Source organism: Nyctereutes procyonoides, unplaced genomic scaffold (genome assembly GCF_905146905.1).
Source record: "Nyctereutes procyonoides isolate TBG_1078 unplaced genomic scaffold, NYPRO_anot_genome, whole genome shotgun sequence".
Lineage (NCBI taxonomy): Eukaryota > Metazoa > Chordata > Mammalia > Carnivora > Canidae > Nyctereutes > Nyctereutes procyonoides.
The window spans coordinates 37,017,542-37,039,736 of record NW_026575146.1 but is presented as its reverse complement, the minus strand read 5'-3'; the positions used below and the strand labels follow the sequence as shown (position 1 = coordinate 37,039,736).

Here is a 22,195-nt window from a genome sequence, read left to right as displayed (position 1 = left end):
TCTGAGGCAAACCTTTCAATTATTTTCAGTGAGTTCCTTTTATTTTATTTTATTTTTTTGTTTGTTAAAGTTTTTTTATATATTTAAGTAATCTCTTTTTGGGTCCAACATGGGGCCCAAACTCACCCGAAGATGAAGAGCTGTGTGCTCTTCCTACTGAGCTGGCCAGGCGCCCCCAGTTACTTTTAGAGAAAACATTTTGATGCACAAGTTTCATCTTGTAACATGGTTGATTGTTGATGATGTTACTTGTTCATCCACTTGCTTGTTCATTCGATTATTAAAAGGCACTCGATAAACACTGGGAACATGGCATCCTGTGAATAAGGCAAGGTAAGGTACACAAAAAGAAAATAGAAGGCATGGTGCCTTCTGTGGAACTTGACATTTATTTATTCAGACAAGAGGAGGAGGGAAAAGGAAACAGTGCCAAGGTGCTGATCATCTTGAGTGTGGCTGAAAGGTCAACCAAATCTGGACATGGATTTCTACATAGTGCAGTGTGTGGCTTCCAATTTTTTAAGCTATCAGATACAGAGTAGGGACCAAGATACAAATCTGCAGCAGGTCCATATTATTAAACTAAGGACAGAGTGGACAAATTGAAGGAAAACTTGATCGTTTCCTCTCCTTCATTTCCTTCACTGCATTTTATTATGACTGCTCCTACCTTAATAGATTTCATTTACTGAATATCAGAGATAGAAATTGGGTTGAGGTCCTGGCCTATGCTGATTTCTTCAATGCTTTGGTCCTCTTTTGAAAAATGAGCATGCGGGGCACCTGGGTGGCTCAGTAGTTTCAGCATGTGACCCAGAGTAGGGCATCCATGGTGCATCAGGTTCCTGAGCATGGTGTGGAACATAAGAGGTAAGGACACAACTGGATGGGACTCTTGGGCTCTGTTGATTTGGGGTCCAGAGAGAGAAGCCCCGTTTCCCTTTTTATCTGCAAAACTGTTGCCATGAACCTGGAGTTGCTGTTGGCCACAGTGGCAGGTTTCTAAAGACAGCTGGAGTTGGAAAGGATGAGTCCAACACACCAAGGGAATCTGGGGTTCACCACAGTACTCACACTGCCCCCTCCCTGCCCTCCTCTTGGCTTGGGTACATAAGCCAGTAAAACAATGTCCTCTTTCTTTCTCATAAATAACTTCACACTGGGCTTCTATCACTTACAACCTAACAGTCTTAATTGTAGAGGCCACGAAATACTCAACACTTCACACACGGTGTCATTTAACCCTTACAAAAAGGAGGTGGTGATAATTAATTTCATTTTATAGGTAAGGAAACCAAAATTCTAGATCATATCACATTATCGTTGCTCTCATAGTGTCCTTCCCTGTTTCTCACTATAGAGTCTTTATTTTTTTCAAATTAAATTTCTTTATTCAGAGGTGTCTAAACATCTTTTCATGCCCTCTGTCATTTTTAAAACAAATTTCTTTATTTCTTCATGAGACTCTTCCTTTAACTTTGGTCTCATTTTCTCACTCATTCAAAATAGTGGGGGGGGGGGGGTCCTGGGTGGCTCAGTCAAACATCTGCTTTCAGCTCAGGTCATGATCCAGGGGTCCTGGGATGAAGCTGGCGTTGGGCTCCCTGCTTAGCGGGGAGTCTGCTTCTCCCTCTCCCTCTATCCCTCCCCGCAACTTGTGCTCTCTCTCTCTGTCTCTCAAATAAATAAAAATAAAATCTTTAAAAATAAAAAAATAATATATATTGAACAACCACAATAAACCAGGCACTGTGCTAGATTCTAGAACATCATCATGAGCCAGATGGGCACACCCACCATCTGCTCAAAGCCTGAAGACCACGGGGGAAGAGAGACAGGCAGTTACCCATCAGGCCTCTGTGCACTGCAGTGAAGGAAGCGCATGGTGCTGGGGAAACCCACAGGAGGAGCACTCCATCCTAGAAGGCTCAGGAAAGATCTGTACCAACACCTGAAAGATGTCTTTCCTTTTGCCCCTTACTACTGTTTTTCATCATCTCCATCTCACACGATGTGTTTTCCTTGTACTGGTTCTTCCATCCAAGGCCCTTAGACCCAAGTCCAACAAGCACCGATGGACCATCTACTATGTGTTAGAAACTGCCCTGGGGATACATTGATACACTGATGGGGAGACAGGAGCCAAAAAAGCATTCACTGAGTGTAGACCCTTAAAGTGGCCTGGGGTGCTGGAGAGTGAGGACAGAGCTCCTTGGTCCCGGAGACCACACCCCTGTGGAGTCTTCCTTTGTGGTCCCTCCCCTCCTCATGGCTTGGAGCCTTTCTCTGTTGATTACCCGTCTGATTCCACATCTTGCCAATCCCCTTCATTTCCTCATCTACGGAGATTTTCACTCTTATTTCCTAACCCCTCCATTATTTACATGGAAGTGAGGAATCTGGATATAAGCAAAGTGGTTGCTTTTATCCTATATTTTTTTAGGAAGCGAAAAACACAGGCCAACTACCAGATCCACTCTGAGATTTGATTGTATTGAACTGAAAAGAACAATGTTTCTCATTCTAACTCCTCTGTTAGCTTCATGCCTTTGTTTGCTTCCCGTAAGTTCTCCTCACTCATTCCATCTGTGTTGTTGCTCTTATTTTTGATGATCCATTGTGTCTACATCTTTCCTGAAAGTGATGATTGGGAGGGGGTGGCATGAAGGATGAAGGAAAGAACGATGTACTGAGCAGCATATTTGGGGTGTACAAAAGGACTTGAGAGGGTGTAAAGTCACGTTTGCCCAATTTATTCCATCATTCATTTTTCTCCGTCCTTAGCTTCTATTAGTTTGGCTCTTCCTGGGCCTCTGTTGTTCCATTGCTTCATCAGGGTCCCCCCTTTTCCTGAGGGCACCCACTCTTCTGAGACAAGAGTCCCTGACTCTCCAAATCTGCAACAAAACTGACAAGGACGAAAGGACAAGTCATTTTACCATGGTTCAGGAAACCTGCATAACCTTGGCTTCCCCAGTAAACTCTTCCTGGTATTTAAAACATGTGTGAACTGAGATAAGATTCTGAAAATATTAACAAAACCCAGGCCTCCACACAAAATAATCCCACAGGAATAATATTCATGACAACAGCACCCACCAGGGTTCGCAAGCCACGGCTGAAATGTTACTACTACTGTGCAATGGAAACTGCAGGCTCTCCACTATGGAAGTGGAGCACGAGCTTGAATGAAACCACACTGTGTGTTTCCCAAACCGTGCGGACAGCCCAATCACACTGTGATACACAAGGAACTCACTATTTTATTTTGTTTTATTTTATTTTATTTTATTCTATTTTATTTTATTTATTTATGAAAGTAAAACTTATTAGTTTTAAATTCAGAGTATGACAGCCAAAAAAATATTCTTAAATATTGCTTCCTTCAGTAGAAGATTCTTGTCTTTAGCACGCTTCTCTGTGGGCTCCCACCATTGAATGTGAAAAGTGGCATTAAATCACACTTACAGCTTCTAAGCCAGGCCATTTGCCTTGTACCCTTTTCGATTAAACTATCCCAATAGCCAGAAATCTAACCAGGGACTGTGGGGGGAAAGGAGCAGAAGTAAATAGCGGGGAGAAACAGTTGTAGGAAAGGAAGAAAAGAATTCCTCGCGCATTCAGGACTACCAGGGGTGGCAGGATTCAGCTGCTTTGGAAACTACTCAGAAATATTCTACTCCAGGTCAGATGGAGCAGCTGCTATTTTGAGCGGAGGAAATCCTGGTCACCTGTGGGATGTTGATAGAATTGAGCCTGACTTCTCACCTCACCTTGAAATCTCTCCACTTCAGCTTCCATCAAAACCTGGAAATAGGGATCCCTGGGTAGCACAGTGGTTTAGCGCCTGCCTTTGGCCCAGGGTGCGATCCTGGAGACCCGGGATTGAATCCCACGTCGGGCTCCCGGTGCATGGAGCCTGCTTCTGCCTATGTCTCTGCCCCCTCTCTCTATCTGTGTGACTATCATAAATAAATAAAAATTTAAAAAAAAAACCCTGGAAATAACTCATTTAATCCACTTCTTTTCTCAGTGTTTGGAACTCGACACTTTATCTCTTCCAGGATTTTTTTTTTCCCTGAGGCTTCATGAGAACTTTGCCCTCTGATATCTACAATATTTAGTGTTGCTCATTTTTTCCTAATTTTTACTTTCCCTGGATTTTTTTAGATGATCCCCTCACCTCCCAAAGTTGTCACTCTCTTTCTTCTACTCACATGTTCCAGAATCCTGGAAAGCACATTCTTATTCGTAATCATGGAAATGACTACCCACTAAAGGTAAACCCAGAAGACAATTCCAAGTGAATCATTCCTAAACCGTCACTAGCAGTCACAGGGATTGCCCTGACCACAATGCTGGAGAGATGCCTGGAAGACTTGCTCACCTGGCGAAATAATCATTTACCCTCCTCCACATCTCCCATATTCCACAGCGAAGCCAAGATTTTCATTACATGACATCTCCAAGATAGTAATCAGCACGATTTAATCTTCAGGTAAATGCGCAGGGTACCACACTGACCCTATAGGACATGAGAAATCAGGAGCTGATGTGAATCTGCTGATCATCCCATGGTTATAGGAATCATGGCATAAGTCCTGAGGGGGTTTCCCTTGTAGATCAACATGGCAAAGTGCTTGGTCAGGCTCTAAGCTCAGACTGCATGGGCTCAAATCCAAGTTCTACTGCTGACTAGCCGGGTGACTGGGGCAAGTTACTCAAACCTCGTGAGCTTCCATTACTTCATGCGTAAAGTGTTTCAAAGAGTGTCGGGCACAGCAGTAAATGCATGCTCTTTTTTATCATTGCTGCCTTCATCACATTTGGGTCAGATTATGAGCCTTGTAAAATGAATAATTAATTAAACTGCACATTTATTTCCACCAAATATAATTAAAATAACAACTATGTTAAATTTGCATGGAAGTGAGGAATCTGCATATAAGCAAAGTGGTTTGTGCCACTTGCCAGCTATGTGCCAAGTACTGTATAATGGCCCAGGAATATCAATGCCATTTAATATTTTCAATGATGCTGTAACTTAGGGATTAGGACTGGTCCCCTTTTATATGGGGACAATGGGGATTCAGGAGTGGTGATGAACTGCCCATGGTCATTTACTAACGTGAAGAGAGGCTATTTATTCATACCCAGTTCTCTGACCCCAAAGCCCATGGTTGAACTGCTATGAGATACTGTCCTTCTAATAGCTTATACAAAGCCAAGGTCAAGAGGGCACCTGGGTGGCTCAGCAGTTGAGCATCTGCCTTTGGTTCAGGTCATGATCTCGGGGTCCTGGGATCGAGTCCCACATTGGGCTCACCGTGGGGAGCCTCCTTCTCCCTCTGCCTGTGTCTCTGCCTCTGTCTATGTCTCTCATGAATAAATAAATAAAATCTTTAAAAAAGAAAAAAAGAGGCAAGGTCAATATGTCGGATGTGAAATGAAATTCAGCAAAGACCAAATTGTGTATGTATTTACACGTGTATGTTTGCTTAGGTCAGATTTAACAATGAGGAGAAAAACCTGAAATAGTTCTTTCCCACTCACTGCCCCAGGCCTATAAGACAGAGATGCCTGAGGGGAAAATACTACTGTGCCAGCAAATTTACCCTGGAATGAAAGTGGACTCCCCAATTGAGTCTGACTGGCCTCCTTATTTCTCTTTGCTTGTTGATCTTGGCTCTTGTATGAAAGGCTTATTTGTTCTAATTGTTACTGTAGCCACTGAATCTGTCCTCAGGCAACAAATTCTTTACTCTTAGCCCTCGAATCTTCACTTCTCACCTGTTCAGAGTCGTTCAGAACCCCATCAGTGTCAAATTACAGGAGGGCCCAAGAGTCTGCATGAGGGGAAACAAGTCCTTTTTAAAAGTGAGGCTAACACATGGAAAGACACAAAAATGAGGAGCATGCTTGTGATAATAAACTTAGAAACTTGAAAGCACACAAATTTATTATCTTCCAGTTTTGGACATCAGAACTACAAAATGGGTCTTACTAAAATCAAGGTGTCAGCAGGGCTGAGTTCCTTCTAAAGGCTCTAGGGAGAATCCATTTCCTTGTTTTTATAGCTTCTTTTTTTTTTAAGATTTTATTTATTCATGAGAGACACAGAGAGAGAGAGAGGCAGAGACACAGGCAGAAGGAGAAGCAGACTCCATGCAGGGAGCCTGATGTGGAACTTGACCCCGGGACCCCAGGATCATGACCTGAGCTGAGCCACCCAGGCGCCCCTGGTTTTCCAGCGTCCAGAGGCTGCCACATTCCTCAACTCTTGGCCTCTTTGGCCAGCAACCACATCACTCCCACCTCTGCTTCCATTGTCATACCTCCTCTGACTCTCCTGCCTCCTCTTTCTCTCTCAAAGACTCTAGTGACTAATTGGGAAGACAATGTCCCTATCTCAAGAGCCTTAACTTCATCACATCTGCAAAGGCCTCTTTGTCATGTAAGGTAACGTATTCCCAGGTTCTAAGGATTAGAATGTGGACATCTTTGGGGGACCATTACTCTGCTCACCACAATGGGTCTTCTATCTGTTTAGGTTCCCAGGATTCTCACCATAGCTGCCATGTTTTCACCTGTGGCATGAGACCTTCGCTCATGGTGGGAAGGAGCTTGCAGAGCTCTGCACTCCCCAGAAAGCCTACTATAAGCGTGTGGGTCATACATGGGAAAGCCTTCCTGAAAGCTTTACAGTAGAAGGGATCCAAACAGATTCCTGGCTAGAAGACTTGAATCCTGGAGGGGTAAAAAAGGTCTGCCTTTGTTTGTACCCTCTACTGCCTCTGCTTAGCTGGGCCCAGGAGAGGGAAAGGATGAAGGCAGGGTCACACCACCATTTTTTTACATCAGGAGGCAATAGCCCATCTCACAGGTGTCTCAGAAAGCCAAAAGCCCCAACTCTGAGAAAAGAATATATTACACAGCCCATGCACCTGCCTACTTGCCTGCTGTATTAGTCAGGAAGCTCTACCCTGTGGCCCAACCCCTTTGACAATAACACCTGGGCCCTTCCCGATTGGTCTTCGGAGAAGCACCTGCCTTTGGGGGGAAACATTTGAATGGCTTTTTTTTTTTTCCAGCCAGCCTGTCTTGAACATGCCCTGTACTGGTTCATTGTCCCTGAGGCTGTTTTGGGACTTTCCTTCTTGAACAAGCAAGTCCTCTAGAGATTATGAGAGTCGTGAGGTTCTCTGATTCACTGGCCTACAGACAATCCTACGGGGAAATGGCACTGCGTTCTACTTACACATCTGTAATTGGACTCAGAACTTGAGAAGTGGATATTTGGCTGCAGGCTAAATCCCCCTGCAGCAAATATTGTCACAGCTGAGAATCTCTGTGGACCCACAGTATTTCTAAGAACACAGATGTCCCCTACAACTTTCTGCCTGTGATTTCTTGGGTATATCTGCTTTATCGGGAAGCTTAGCATCGCTGTGGTCTGAGGCTAGCTCCCAGTGCTATATAAATAAGTAGATGCACTCTTCTGCACTATAAAGCACTTGGCTGCATCTGGGATTCTATTACTATCTCCTCTGGGCTTCTGTAGGCTCTATTTGGTGTTGGCCACACAGCTCTGCCCTATGGCTGGCTCTGTTCTTGTTGGGAGGTTGCGTCTGTTGGATGCAGGCTGTCGGACCACACAGGGACTGTTAATAAACTGTTTACTCCATGCTGGTGTTCAGGCTGGGACACCAGTGTGGTCCACCTCCACCTTAATGACCGGATCTCTGTAGCTCACACCCCCTAATCAGGTACTTCAGAACCGGCTGGGGTTTCTTTCTTTAGTCTGGCAAGCTCTTTGCTTTTCATCCTTTGCCCTTACATCCTGCCTGAATTTTCTCTCCATTCACTCTGGAAAAGCAAAAAATCTAAATGTCGGACCCACCAAGTAGCTTTAAGTAATCGTTCTTATTTCTATACAAGAGGCATTTGGGGAAACGAGAGCATGTTTTAAGAAACCACTGAGTTTTAGACATTACTCCAACACAAAGGCTGCTCATCTTTCAGATAAGGTGATGGTCAGGGTCCGTGTAGCAATGGCAAAGGGAAGCTGACCGCCATTTTCCCTTCTAGAAGTCTTTTGGTTACATTTAACTTTGCCACTTGCACACTCTAGGAAACTTCTTCAGACCAGACGATGAGGATGAGCCCCCTGACCAGTGAGGAAGAGAGAAAGACCTTTGTGGCTTGCCCCCTTGGGAGAAGAAAGCGGAGATCTAGAGCCAAGGGCCCCTGCCCCCTGCCTCCCTGCGTGCCTCCCTCAGCCATTCCAAGGATGCTGACAGCCATAAAAAATCAGGCCTGTTAGCAACAGGAAAGATCACAGGCCTTGATTCCTGTCGAGCTCCTCCAACAACAGCTGCCATCTGGCTCACCATCACAGACGAATGCGGACCCTGATTTATGGGGCAGCCCGGGTCAGGGAGTGGGCCACGTGCATTGCCCTTTCCCCCACAAACACCCCAGTGGGCCGGGGCCTGGGAGAGGGCTACTGCAGGTCATCGATAAATCCTGGGGATAAAACAATGCAGAAGTTATTAAAGGGAGCGGGGAGGGGACCAATGTGAGTTATTCCAATTACAGGCATGGTTATCTTCTTCCGTGCAGTTCAAAGCGCATGCACCCTAATGCATTTCAGCGGCTAATAAAAGTACCGAGGGCTGCTTTTTTTCTTCTTCTTGAAACCCACAGTGCTTATAAATTATGGTGTAGAGGGGTGTGAAAGATACATGGTAGCTTTGAAGCAGCGCTGACAGCCTCAAACTAATCGATCATAGAAGGAAGTCCACAGTAATAGATGATGCATCATTTATCTAAAGCAAAAATAGATAGTCTCCCTGTGGGAATAGGAAGGGAAAAAAAAAAAACTAAAATGAGGGGTGGGCATGGGGGGACAAATGTAACATTTCTGATGTTTCAGCTGCAGGCTTTAAAACCAGAGGCGCAATAAATAAATAAATAAATAAATAAATAAATAAACAAACAAACAAATACCAGAGACACTGCAGCTTCACCTGAGAAGAGGGGGTGGCACAGAGGGGCCGGACCACCATGGCCCGGGTGCGCCGAGGGGACCAAGACCTTTACCGTCTACAGCTTTTCCAGATGAAACTTTGAACAGAACCCTCCGCGGCTGGCCATGAAGTTCTCCTTAGCGTTTATTGTACTAAAAGGGAATTGGCTGGAAATTATAATTAAATTGCATTTGTGCGGCCTGGTTGTACGGGGGGGGGGTGCAGAGATTTAGGGAAATGATCATGTCGTACAAAATATGTTAGAAGATGTACCTGTGAGGACGCCTGGCTCAGTGGTTGAGCGTCTGCCTTCCACCCAGGGTGTGACCCCAGTGTCCTGGGATCGAGTCCCTCATCAGGCTCCCCAGAGAGAGCCTGCTTCTCCCTCTGCCTATGTCTCTGCCTCTGTCTCTGTGTCTCTCATGAATAAATAAAATCGAAGAAGAAGAAGAAGAGGAGGAGGAAGAAGAAAGAAGAAGAACCACCTGTGGTTGTGCAGCTCCCAAGCCCAGCCACATGCAGCACAGAAGTGGAGCACCGCTGGGCCCAGACCTCCCTGCGGAGGTCCAAGGGGAGTCCTGCACCCCATGTCCTTTCATCTGGGAGATCGAGGTACTCAAAGATAGTTTGCTCTTTCACGTAGACTGAGCACCTCCCAAGCCACATGTACATTTGCTTAAAGGAAGACGCTTTTATTTTTTAAAGAAATACAAAAAAAAAAAAAAAAAAAAAAAAGGAAGCTGTAGTCTGTTGTTTAAATACAATCCCTAGTCACACTTGATCAGAATTTTACTACATGTGCGTTATATGAGGGGGCCGGGCAAGAATGGCCTCAGCTCCCGACTCTTGCGTCTCTCTCCAGACCCCTGCAGTGCTCACATGCCACCACGAGTTATTTAACTATAATCACAGGTTGGAGGGTGCTGCTACTCTGCTGTGATTCTGCGGCCAGCACACTCCTCTCCGACAGCTCCGCCAAGCCCTGAACACAACATTCAAGAACTTTTTCAACACATCCTTGGGCTCTAGCCTCACCACTGAGCGTGCCCCCATCTCACTGCCCTGTGGCCACACCCCACAATGGGGCAGTTCATCCCCTCTCACCTCCCTGCCTCCCAGAGTCCAGTGGCATCTGCCTAGAGGGCCTTTGGCTTCTGCCTGGAGGTCTCTCTGGCATGCGTCCTCCTAGATGCAGCCTGGTGATCACCAGTCCACCCCTCCTGTGGTTGGCATATTCTGTTGTCACAGGGGACTTTGATCCTTTGCTCTCAACCCCACACCCCACTGGGTGCTGCTCTTGGGGCTTGACCTTGAGCACGCACCTCGCCTCCTCCAAACCATGTGTGTGCCCACCCAGCAGGCCTCCCTGGTGAGCATGCAGTGAGTGGCACGTCTTCCAACTGGGTGACAGATGCAGAGTGATGGCTGAGGGGGCCTGCGCTGTGGGGCAGGGGGTGACGGGGCCCACTAACAAGCAGTAACTGGGGACTCAGAGCAGGTGCGCTGCCTCCGAGCTAAGTTTTCATCATCATGGGCTGTCATTTACCTTCTCCAGACCCAGTAAGCAGCCTGTTTCCATAAATTAAAACAGAGCGAGGGATCCCTGAGTGGCTCAGCGGTTTAGCGCCTGACTTTGGCCCAGGGCGTGATCCCTGGGATCGAGTCCCACGTCGGGCTCCCGGCATGGAGCCTGCTTCTCCCTCTGCCTGTGTCTCTGCCTCCCTCGCCTCTCTCTGTGACTATCATGAATAAATAAATAAATAAATAATCTTAAACACACACACACACACACACAGAACGAGGCAGTTTTCCTGAGTTGATTTTAGGTTCTGCCAGTCACGAACCAGGAAACTCTGGGGTGTCTCTCACCTCCAGGAGTTATCGGAGTGCCCATCCCAGATGGTTGCTGCAAGAATTAAATGAGGCAGGAGTGCAAAGCGACTGAGATAACATCTGGCACAAAGTCAGAGTTCAATGGCTGTTAGCTATTATTAGTTATTACTTCTAACGCTCACACACAAGGTCAATTTCCCCATCCAGCAGCAAATAGGCCATGAAAATATTACAAATAAGGATTCTGTCCCTAGAATTACAATTATTCCTTAGTTTTCCATGGTTCTAATGCTCTTCCCACAAGTATTTTATCCCATATAGTAAGGAATGTGCTAGACGGTCCTAATTTCAAATAATCTTAACAATAGTTTTCATAAACCATCCAAACATTTGGGAAACAAAGTACTCTCACTACCCAAACGACATCCCCAGACTGCCTCTTTTACCTAAAAGTGGAGCTTAAAACATATATATAAATATATGTATTTTTTCCATGTATGTATACTTTACATGTTTTACATATATGTATACATTACAAAATATATGTATATATTTACATATATAAATATATGTATATATTTATATATATATTTTAGCTTAAACTTTAACTCTTTTTTTACACTTGAAAAATATGACCTACATTCCATGGCCCTCGAGCTTACTGAGGTCATGGAGCAGCGGCCCCATTCCTTATCCACCAAGGCAGTCCAGGAGCAGCTGGGGGACCTCTGACTACAAGCCCATCCTCCTGGGCCATGGGACCCAGGTCCTGCAAGGAGAACCTGCGCTCATCTCAAGGGCAGGTTGGAAAAGGCTGGAGAATCACCTGGCTCACTCAGACGCTTCAAAAACACTCGCTGAATGAACGAATGGAGCAAACAGATGCACACACACAGCACCCGGCCCGGCACATGGGCCCATGCACACTCCGTGGATGGGGTGGCTGGCAAGGAGAGGTTCTTGGCTCCTGCTCCTACCCCAGAGACCCCTCAAGCAGACCCCTGGAGGAGTGTGTTGTCCCCGGTGTCCCCTCTAGGTTCCCATCAGAGGGCATTGGTTGCCCCGAAGCCTCACATGTTGTGTGAACTGTGTGTGGTGTGTGCAGTGCCCTGGAATTCAGGTTCCAGAACCCCCTCTCCTCCCCCAGCATAGCCAGTGTGGGGAGCCCTTCAACACAGGCATCTCTTCACTATCCTGCACGAAGGATTTTTTTCCATTGGTGAACTGAATGCTGTTTGGTTTCCACGGTGAGAAGAGACCCTGGCGTTGGGAGCAGGTTTGGGGAAGGCAGAAGGACCTCCAGCCTGGATGGGGGGGGATTGCCCCGGGGGCTGTGACTCGGGTCACTTGTTGAGCAGGGGTGAACCTCTTCTGTCTCATCCATCCCATTCCAGATGGCAGTGCCTGTCCCCAGGGGCCGAGGCATCACTCCTCTGACTTCCCTCCCTCCTTCTGTCCTTTCCATCCTTCCTTAGTCCTCTCCAACCTAGAATCCGATAAGAGTTGCAGGAAATAATTGGAAACCAACCTCCCCAGGTGTTCATCATATAAAAAAGGACGGCTCTGTCTGGCGCAGCTGTTGCCACTGGTGCTTCTCCTGGTCTACCTGAGACTTTTAGAGTCCTACAAATGAATATTAGTAAATAAATAAAAGAAATGCCTTTTTTCACCTGGTGACTACTCAGCCTCCTGATAATTAACTGGCTCTTTTCTCCCCCCTCTCTTACCAACCGTGAGCAGTAACGTTCTCTGGTAAACAGGTTGCTCGTGACTGTCCTGCCAACAGGTGCTTTCCGTAGAGGATGAGCTGTCCCATGGAGGCACATGTTGAAAGCCAGAAGCTCACAGGTCAATTTGCCCCATGCAATGGGATTTTAAAGGTTGATCCTACATTGAAAAATAGAGACTTCACAAGAAAATTCTATTTTGGCCATTTCTTGGAAATTAGGAGATGCTTTTGGAGATGGTGGGCCTACATTCCTACTTGGCAGGAATTGCCTGGTGCCTGGTGCCTACATTCCTACTTGGCAGGAATTGCCTGGTGCCTCTCAGCACCATGGCCTCACACTTCCTCTTAACTCTTGAGACCACAGCTGAATGTCAGATGTAATTTATCATTTTATTAGTTCTGTTGTTTCTCTTACAGTAGAGATATTTTTTCTGTGCCCATATGCTGTGAATTGACGATGACTGAAAATTCATGATCATTCCTCCCATCGAGAAAAAGGAAGTCAATTTCCCCTTTTGAATCAGGGCTGGTCCATGACTTGCTCTGTCCAACAGAATGTGGTAGAAGTGATGCTGCCTAACTTCTTAAATGGGGCCATTAGACATTCAGTTTCTGCTTTCATGTACTTGGAACACTCCATCTTGGATCTCAGCCATCCTCCTGTGAGAAGCCCACACCACTTATAGAGGCCATCTGGAAAGAACTAGAACATTCCATTCCACAACCCCAGTTGAGCTCCCAGCCAACAGCCAGCCCCACCATCAGCCATATAAGTGAGCAATCCTGGACATTCCAGCCTGGTTGTGCCTCCAAATGATCACCACCCTGGCTAACACTCCATGCAAAAAAAATACCCAGCAGACCCCAGTCCACCCACCAAATCATGAGAAGTAGTACATGGCTGTGGTTATTTTATATCACTAAGTTTTGGGGGTGGTTTCCTCTGTAGCAATCACTAATCAAAACATCCTATCATCAAATTTGAAGAGGAAAGAAAGGTAGATAAGGAGACAGGTCTCAGGAAAAATGGAAGAAAGTAAACTTTTTTGGAACTGAAGACTCTTCCTACTGAATTTGTACATAAATATCCAGCTTGCTTCAAAAATTTACACCGCCAGTTCTCGAAAGCATTTCTGTCAAGGACTCTGGCTCTAAGGGATAGTGGCCACAGAGGCCTGCAGATCACAATCTAAGTTCTGCTTCTTTCTTACTAGCTTTCTAATGGTGACCAATCAATTCTCTGACCTTCAATTTTCCCATCTTTGCAAGTGGAATACCAGTATCTGCTCTGCTAATCTTAATGGATGTTTTATAAATTGTAAAGGACTGTGTAAATGCAAAATAGTTATTTGCATTTTATGTCCCCAATTTTTTTAAAAGGCTATACAACTCCTGGGATACTCCAAAAGTATGCTGTTTTTATTTGAAATGCTGAGAGTGACATATTGGAATTTGTCTATCCAGCTGACCTTGAATACCAGGTCTATGGAGCAGGGATGACAAAAAGATTTCAACTCATATGCCTATCCAGGTGTGTTTACTGCCTGGAGAACTGTGTTGCGAATGATCTGAGGCCACATCTGGGAAGGGAGAGGGGTACATGCGGGCCGTGAATTGACCCTCAGCATGAAAAATCTTCTTTTTTTTAAGATTTTATTTATTTATTCATGAGAGACACACAGAGAGAGAGAGAGGTAGAGACACAGGCAGAGGGAGAAGCAGGCTCCATGCAGGGAGCCTTACATGGGACTCAATCCGGGACTCCAGGATCACGCCCTGGGCTGAAGGTGGTGCTAAACCGCTGAGCCACCCGGGCTGCCTGAACAATCTTTTTTTTAAAGGGCTCTTTCTTTTGTTTTTAAAGAGCCTTTGAATGAAATAACAAAGCATAAGTTAGGGGACTGGATTTGAGCTGTGTGACTGTGACCATGGACCACACATAACTTTTCTGATCTCCAGTCATGTCATCTGCAAAATGACAGTGAGGATGAGGATGATGACGCATTTATTGAACATTGACTCCATGGTGGATACATTCTCTTTCTCTTGATCCCTACAACAACCTCTTGGAATAAGGTCTGTTTCATCATTACCCCCATTTTACACATGAAGACATGGAAGCACACATGGAGAACTTGCCGACGTCACACAGCTAGTAAGTCTGGGAACCAAGACTTGAACCCTGATAGTATAGACCAAATGTTGGCAAACTTTTGCAATAAAGGGCTAGAGAGTAGATATTTCAGGTTCTGTAAGCCACACAGTGGCTGTGCAACTACTCAACTCTGCTGTTGCAGCTCAAAAACAGCCAGGGACAATACGTAAACAAATGGGGTGGCTATCTTCCAATAAATTTTATTTGCAAAAACAGGCAGTGAACTGGATTTGGCCTGTGGGCTGTAGTTTACCAACCTCTGGTCTAGGGAGGTGCTTTCCAATAGAAACAATGCAAACCGCAAATTACACAGATTACATATATAATTTAAAATTTTATGTAATTCATATTTTCTACTCACATTTTAAATAAAAGTTCAGAGACAGGTGAAACTAATTTTAATACTATATTTTAAACACAATATATCCAAAATATTGTTTCAATGTGTTATCAGTATTTTTTAAATTATTGAGATAGTTTACTTTTCTTTCTTTTTTTATATCTTTGAAGTCCAGTGTGTACTTTATACTTAGAGCCCATCACAGCTGGGACCACATGTAGCTGGTGACTACATGGAGGCCCTCAGGTCTAGAACCCAGCCTTTCTGTCTGCCTCAGCAGGACCTTGGAGCTAATACATAAGAACACAGGATAGAGGGATCCCTGGGTGGCGCAGCGGTTTGGCGCCTGCCTTTGGCCCAGGGCGCGATCCTGGAGACCCGGGATCGAATCCCACGTCGGGCTCCCGGTGCATGGAGCCTGCTTCTCCCTCTGCCTGTGTCTCTGCCTCTCTCTCTTTCTCTCTCTGTGACTATCATAAATAAATAAAATTTAAAAAAAAAAAAAAAAAAAAAAAAGAACACAGGATAGAAATGCTAATTATTGGTTTTGATTCATTTGGGTCTCTTGGATGGTTCCCAGGTCCTACCTTGTATGAACCATTTCAAGAGTTTGATTTTAATTTAATGATTTGGAATTCAGAATGCATTTTTCCTTAGAAACAACACTATAAACGGCTGTTAGAGTGTTGGGCCCTTCCACAAAGCCCTAATTAATGGGCGGTATACCTGTCAAACACAGTGTGGCTTGAATTACCCCTAATGATCATCCACAATGTGATTTTCTGCTAGCTCTAAGGATACTGGGAACAAACTCTGGCCTTGGGCAGCAGGTCAAAGCAGGTGCCCCCCCCCCCACTCCCCTGCCTCCACCCCAGATCTTTTGTGGCCAGGCCACCCTCTGAGATCTGAGTCATGGTCTGAGCAGTTGTCCCTTGTTGGCAAGAGCTCCGATGCCCATGTGCTTTGCCTGAATTCTGGGAAGGCTGCGTTCCTAAGTCAGAGGTTGCCCAGCCCAAATGCCTCTCTCTCCACCAGTGTCTTATAAAGGGTCCAGTATATACATTTCATTGCTTCCTATAGGTACAAGTTCAGGTCTCAGAAAGCAAGCAATAGAGCATTCAGTAGTGATTCCCAGACTGTGGAGTTTAATGGATCAATAACATTTCAAAACCAAAACAAAACTAAACTGGAGAACCTATATAAAGTGGCCTTCTTGCAATTTTTCCAAGTAAACACATTAAGGGGGTAAAGACCCCTACCGTACACTGGCACCAGTATTTTAACATCAGAACAGCGTTTTAATGCTGAGTAAAGGAGGGAGGGGGCTCAGAATTAGAGACACTTTTTTTTTTTAATCGAATAAATTTGATTTTGTAGAAAATTCCTACTGCATGGCCTTTATTTTTAGCATTTTGTCAAGGACCTTAAAAACTTTGCCTCCAGAGTCACGGGTTCTCAGGCTAGTATTTGGGAGCCCGAGTGACTAAAATGGCTCAGGGCAGTTGCATGGGATAATGAAAGGTCTGGAAAGTAAGCAGAGGGAGGGACGTGGCAGCAGAGCCCTTAGGTAAGCTCACCTCCCACCTTCAGGAGGGTTTTGGGTAAGAGACATAACTGCGACAGAAAACAGACCCTTTACTGGCACTACTATCTTAGGTTCACATCTTGTGGTGGACTTTAGAAGGTATTTACACATCCCTTTTACCTCCTTGGATCTTCTCCAAAACTCCACAAGTTAAACGGAGAAGATACGCCACGTATCGTATAGATTAGACAGTGCCACGGACGGAATTCCCACGATTGCTGCTCTAAATTTTTTATTTTCTTTTTGGTGACTTTTTCCTACAGCCCATGTTCAACACCCGAGGAATGGATTTGGAGAACTGGAACTCCTGTAAAATAAGGATGACTCTATTGCTCATTCATCTTATAACCTTAGATGTTGCCTCACCTATAGGACAAGAATTATAAACTCCATGATAATGAGGGCTCACTGATTCCTGTAAAAGGGTTTCAAAGCTCCTCTGATGAAAGGAAAAGCAAAGTAGAAAGAATCCTTACAATATATGTCTCCAGGCCGTGGGTTTTCTTCTCAGGGGTGGGCAGGTCCCCAGCCACCCTCCTGCCCCCTTGGGTACAGGCTCCCTGGGTACAGGCTCCATGTCCTTTCTTCTCTCCTCTCTGCAGCAACCCTGCCCCACTCATCCCCGCCATGGGGGAGCAAACAAGCATGCAGGCTCCTACCTGGGTTTTGAAAAGTTACTTTAGTGACCTTTCCTGCCATTAACCATTTTGGAAGAGTGATTGTCAATGGTAATCTCATCCAGGGTTTTCCTGATGAGATTGTGTTTGAATTATCCCCAATTTTCAAAGGTTTGAAAGACCACGTGTGCACGCACACACACACACTCACACACACACTCACACACACACTCACACACAGCCAAATATGGATGACAAGACCCCAGCTCTGGTTGTTCAGCACCTCAAATGAGTTCAGTCTGGATATTTTGAGCATCACTGAAGTGGTCTGCGTCCACCCCATCTCCCCATCTCTACCCTTCCTGCTTCACGTTTTCTTTTTAAAACCATGCTTCTGTTACTAATGGTTCCTTCTGACCCCAACATCCAGGGCTTTGAAGTAACCATATAAAGCAATAGACAGACTGCAAGCAAATGGCAGAGCACTGAGCCTCTGAGCACAGAATTTTCAGCTTACTCCTTCCTCTTGCTCTTCACAATCTCTGGAATTTGGCTTTGAACGGGACTCAGCCTTAGATGAAAAGGTCTCTCTGGTGTGTGGCAGCCAACCCTCCGTTTCGCCCACTCGTTTCTCCCCAGGCCCGGCGTGCAAGGCCCTGCAGCCCGGGGGCAGCCCCCCACCCACCCCCGGCAGAGGGAGACAGGGGTCCGGGGCAACTGGGGCACACCGGACGCTGCCGTCCTGACCCTGAGCTTGTCCTCAGGGCGGAGGTTCCCACTGCTCGGGAGCGCCAGAGGGTTGGGAGGGAGGGAGAAGAAACAAATCTGCGTGCACAGCACCTCCCCCCGCAGGGTGCCAGCGCTGACGTCCTCCGCACCAGCTCCCCTGGGAAGCGCTTCCCCGCTCCTGTGTCCTCCACCTTCCTGTACCTAACTCTCCCTATTCTCTGTCCCCACCCCTTCTCCCGAAGCCAGACACGGAGGCGTGGGTGCGAGTCCTTCTACTTGCGGTGGCCGTGGGAAGAGCGTGCTGCCGCCTCCGGCACAGCAGAGGAGGCTTGTGCAACCCCGGCTGCTCCACGGGGCATCTTGGGAACGTGCAGGTTTACACCGGGGGCATCTTGCCAACATGCAGGTCCACACCTGGGAGCGTCTTTGGGCTCAGAGGCTGCTCTTCCACCCGACAGCCGGGTGACGTGTGCGCACCCGTCCCTACCGTCACAGGGAGCAGTGGGAGCCCCTCGATATTTCGTTTCTGTCTCTTGGCTCAGTAGCCCCTCAGGAGCCCTCCTCCTCCGCGCCGCCCACCGTTTCTGCTGCCCCGCTCCCAGCACTCACCTGGTGTCTCCCGGGTGGCGCTGCCACAGCCTCTGGCAGCTGCGGTCCGCAATACCCGCCACCCGTGGGAGACTTTCTTGGGTACCTAGAAGCAGAATTGCCGGGTCGGCCTTGGGTGGACGTCACTGGATTAAGGGTACCCAGACTGTCCTGCTGTGGACCTCGCCTCATCCTACAATGGTCTGGCTGAGGGGCACCTGGGTGGCTCAGCCGTTGAGCGTCTGCCTTTGGTTCAGGGTGTGATCCCGGGGTCCCGGGATGGAGTCCCTCATGGGGCTCCCCAGAGGGAGCCTGCTTCTCCCTCTGCCTGTGTCTCGGCCTCTGTGTCTGTGTCTCTCAGGAATAAATGAATAAAATCTTTAATAAATAAATAAACTGGTCTGGCTGAGACTTTCCACTATTATCACAAACACTTTTGCGGTGGTAGCAGTCACACCCGCGACAGGTGGTGGTGATGGGCTTGGGCCGCAAGTGCGGTGGGTGGCAGCCTTAGGAACAGAGGCCCAAGGGGCTAAGGCGAATTTTGCCTGTGGGTTTGACTTAAACACAAAGTTGTTGTCTCCATGAAATTGCAAATAACTCTGTGTGGCTCTGGATTGGCCTGAGGGCAGTGCCAGGTAGGCTGAGGAGCACCAGGGCAGCCCCTGCGCTTACTGTCCTCCCTCTGCGGCCCTGAGCGGGCCTGAGGACAGCAGCCTCCCCTAGGAGATGAGACAGAGGCCCCAGGGGCCCAGTTCATCCTGACTCCTTGGGGGCGCTGCCCTAGGAAACTGCTAACTTCCCAGGGCCTCTTCACACACCATTGAGGGCACCAAGGTACAGAGGGAGAAAGCCTGGCTCTGAGCAGCGGTCACCTGCCCATATCCTGGGGGCAGGACATCCAGGCAGGCGGCCAGAAGGAGCATGACTGCGGAGCATCGCTCACTACCGCCAGGCGCCAGGGCCCAGACCCTGGAAGCTACAGGTGCATGATGCCCTGTGCCCTGGCTCATTCACACCCTACCCACCCCTTCCCACCAAGGAGGCTCTCCCACAGGCTCTGGGTGGGGACGAACTCATGCAGCCTCGGCTGCGTAGGCCCCCTCATGACAACAGAGAGTGTTCCCCCACATTTTCAAACACTTGTGGGGGCGGAGGTGATGCTGCTCACAGCTCCTGGAGTCATCCTGCTGGGCTCCTGCCCATCCTGCTGCCCCTGCTCAGTGTCCACCATACCTCTGAAAGAGACTGGCAAAACGACTCAGGAAAGAAGATTCTAGAGAGTAGAGGTGGTTTCCCTGAGACGACAGAAGTGTGAGCATGTCAGTGCAGGCAGGAGTTGTATCTCCCGGTGGTCAGATACCTAAGTCTCCAGCTCCTTGAAGAAGGTGTTTGTGGCCGAAACCCCATGTTTAGGCCCTCAGCAAGGGCCAGGTGCTGGGCCTCCCAATGATACGTGTTACCTCTTCCCCCAAGGCCCTGGTCTTTTGTGCTGCCCATTGCACCCATGAGCTTTCTCGACATCCTCATTGTCTTCATCTTTCTCCTCCTCCTCTTGCTTCTTCTTTTTGTTAAAAACACTTGCATTGTGTCTCCACCTGGAATAAGACCTGTCTGTCATCAATGTCGTGTGCCTTCTTATTCAGAGGCTGATATGTAATAAAGCAGAAATTGAACTTTAAAATACATTCACACTATACAGGCAAGAATTGTGTCTGGAGCAGAAAATGCTGCTGATGTTTGAGTGTTCACATGCCCATGAATGTCCCAAGCTCATATTGCTCAGGATGCTGATATGACATCCTGAGATACTAAGTAATTTCCTCACACAAGAGTTACCCCATGACCCCCTACATGCTTCTACTCATGATTGCATGAACAGAGCCACAAGTAGAAGAAACCAAAGAAGTTAATTCTTGGATTTTCAGTGTTAAATAGGTTCTTGAAACTCAGAATTCATGGCCTTGAAGCCCAGATCCAAATCTATAAAAGTTGAGAATTTTGAGAGAAGGCAGGAGGGTTGAATTTCAAAAGGCTACCCCTTCCCAAAGCATGAAAACAGAAAGTTTGTGTCATAACAAGACTGGAGAAAGAAGTAGACAAAGAGCACATGCCCTACCTCAGGGAGACTGGATAAATGTAGTCTATACCAGGGAGGGAGGAGCTGGGAAAGCAAGAGGGTCACTCGGGTGTGTGATGCCTCTGCTTACCCTTCCTGTTTACGAGCTTAGTCCAAGAGAAAGAAAAATAATGGAATCCCTTTTCAAGTTTGGAGATGCCAGGGTAGTGTCCACCCACCTGCACCTTATTTCCCTAGCAGATCATCAGACCTCACAGGGAAGCCTCTGCTCCACTATGGTGATGTAGTTGCTCATGACATGTATGGGGTACAGGCATTAAAAAGCCAGCAAAAGCCCATGATTTCTCCCATGTAAAAGCATTTGAGTGTTTCCTGAGATCATGAAAGAGGGGGAGGGGGAGAGAGAATGAGAGTAAGAGTGAGAGAGTGAGAGAGGAAGAGGGAGATAAGAAAGTCTGCATCTAAGACAAGGAGATGCTAGAGCCAGGGTTCATATGGGGACACTCTCAACATGTCTGCAGAATCACCCATGGACAAAAGATAGAATTCTGTCTCAGTTTAGGACCAAGACAAAGCAAGATGAAGACGGAGGCCCCTTTGAACCAATGCCCTCAAAGTACCTGTGTCAACTCCCTGAGTTTCACATCACCTCCAGAAAGAAGATGAGCAAGACAATCCTAAATCTAACTAATTTCACTGGGTACAACAGGTTGGTTACAATCCCTACCTATGTTGAAAATGTTGGGCCCATGGGATCAAGGGGGATCCAGAGGCACCAACAAAATGGCGGTGGACCCTCCATCTTGTTACCCCCGCCTCAGAACTTTCCCATCACCAGCAAACCACCCAAGGACACGTCATCAGGGAGACAGGACGTATTCAGGAAACTTGAACTGCACCTTACCCAGACCCCATATAAGGGCATAAGCAGTTATTGCCCCATACCGATTCCACCAGTAATATCCCCTAATACCTATCACCCCGGACAGACACAACCCCTTATCCCACCCCACTTAAAAAGCTCGCAGGTATTCCCTTTGGATGCAACTTTCCCGGCCCGCGACTTCCCTGGCTTCACTCCCCTGCAGGGCTGGGGAACCTCACCCGAGAGCACTTCCATTAAAAGCTTGCCTCGACCCACCTTTGCCTGGCCTCTCTATTTCATTTCACTATCAACTGTATCAAACCTGACAGAAAAGTTCTCACATATCTGACAGGAAGTAGCCCTTCCCACCTGTGAGGGGCCACCAGATGCCTGGTGCTGCCAGGTACTGAAAGGGAAGCAGCCCACTCACTCCCTTCCTCCTCCAGCCATGGACTTGACCGCCATGTTGCTTCTGCCCTGTGTGGGGCTCCACACCCATGTGACAAAGTCACTGTTGGTCCTCCCAAAGCCACTCTTCCCCGGGTGCCACATCAAGGTGGAGGAGTCCTGCACAGAGGAGGGCACGACCCTCTGCCTGCCTCTGGACCATACATGGTGCCTCGAAGCAGCACCACCTATGCATCT

At 47.1% G+C, this 22,195-nt stretch overlaps 1 long non-coding RNA gene across 1 annotated transcript in view; it reads right to left on the bottom strand.

The window, feature by feature from the left end:
- Window positions 1-2,629: 2,629 nt before the first annotated feature.
- Window positions 2,630-22,195, bottom strand: part of LOC129499698 (uncharacterized) — a 50,775-nt gene continuing 31,209 nt past the window's right edge. Inside the window, exons 2-3 of the long non-coding RNA XR_008662439.1 lie at window positions 4,388-4,525; window positions 2,630-2,908 (exon numbers count right to left, since the gene is read on the bottom strand). This is a non-coding gene — a long non-coding RNA (uncharacterized LOC129499698). The remainder of the gene's footprint in view (window positions 2,909-4,387; window positions 4,526-22,195) is intronic.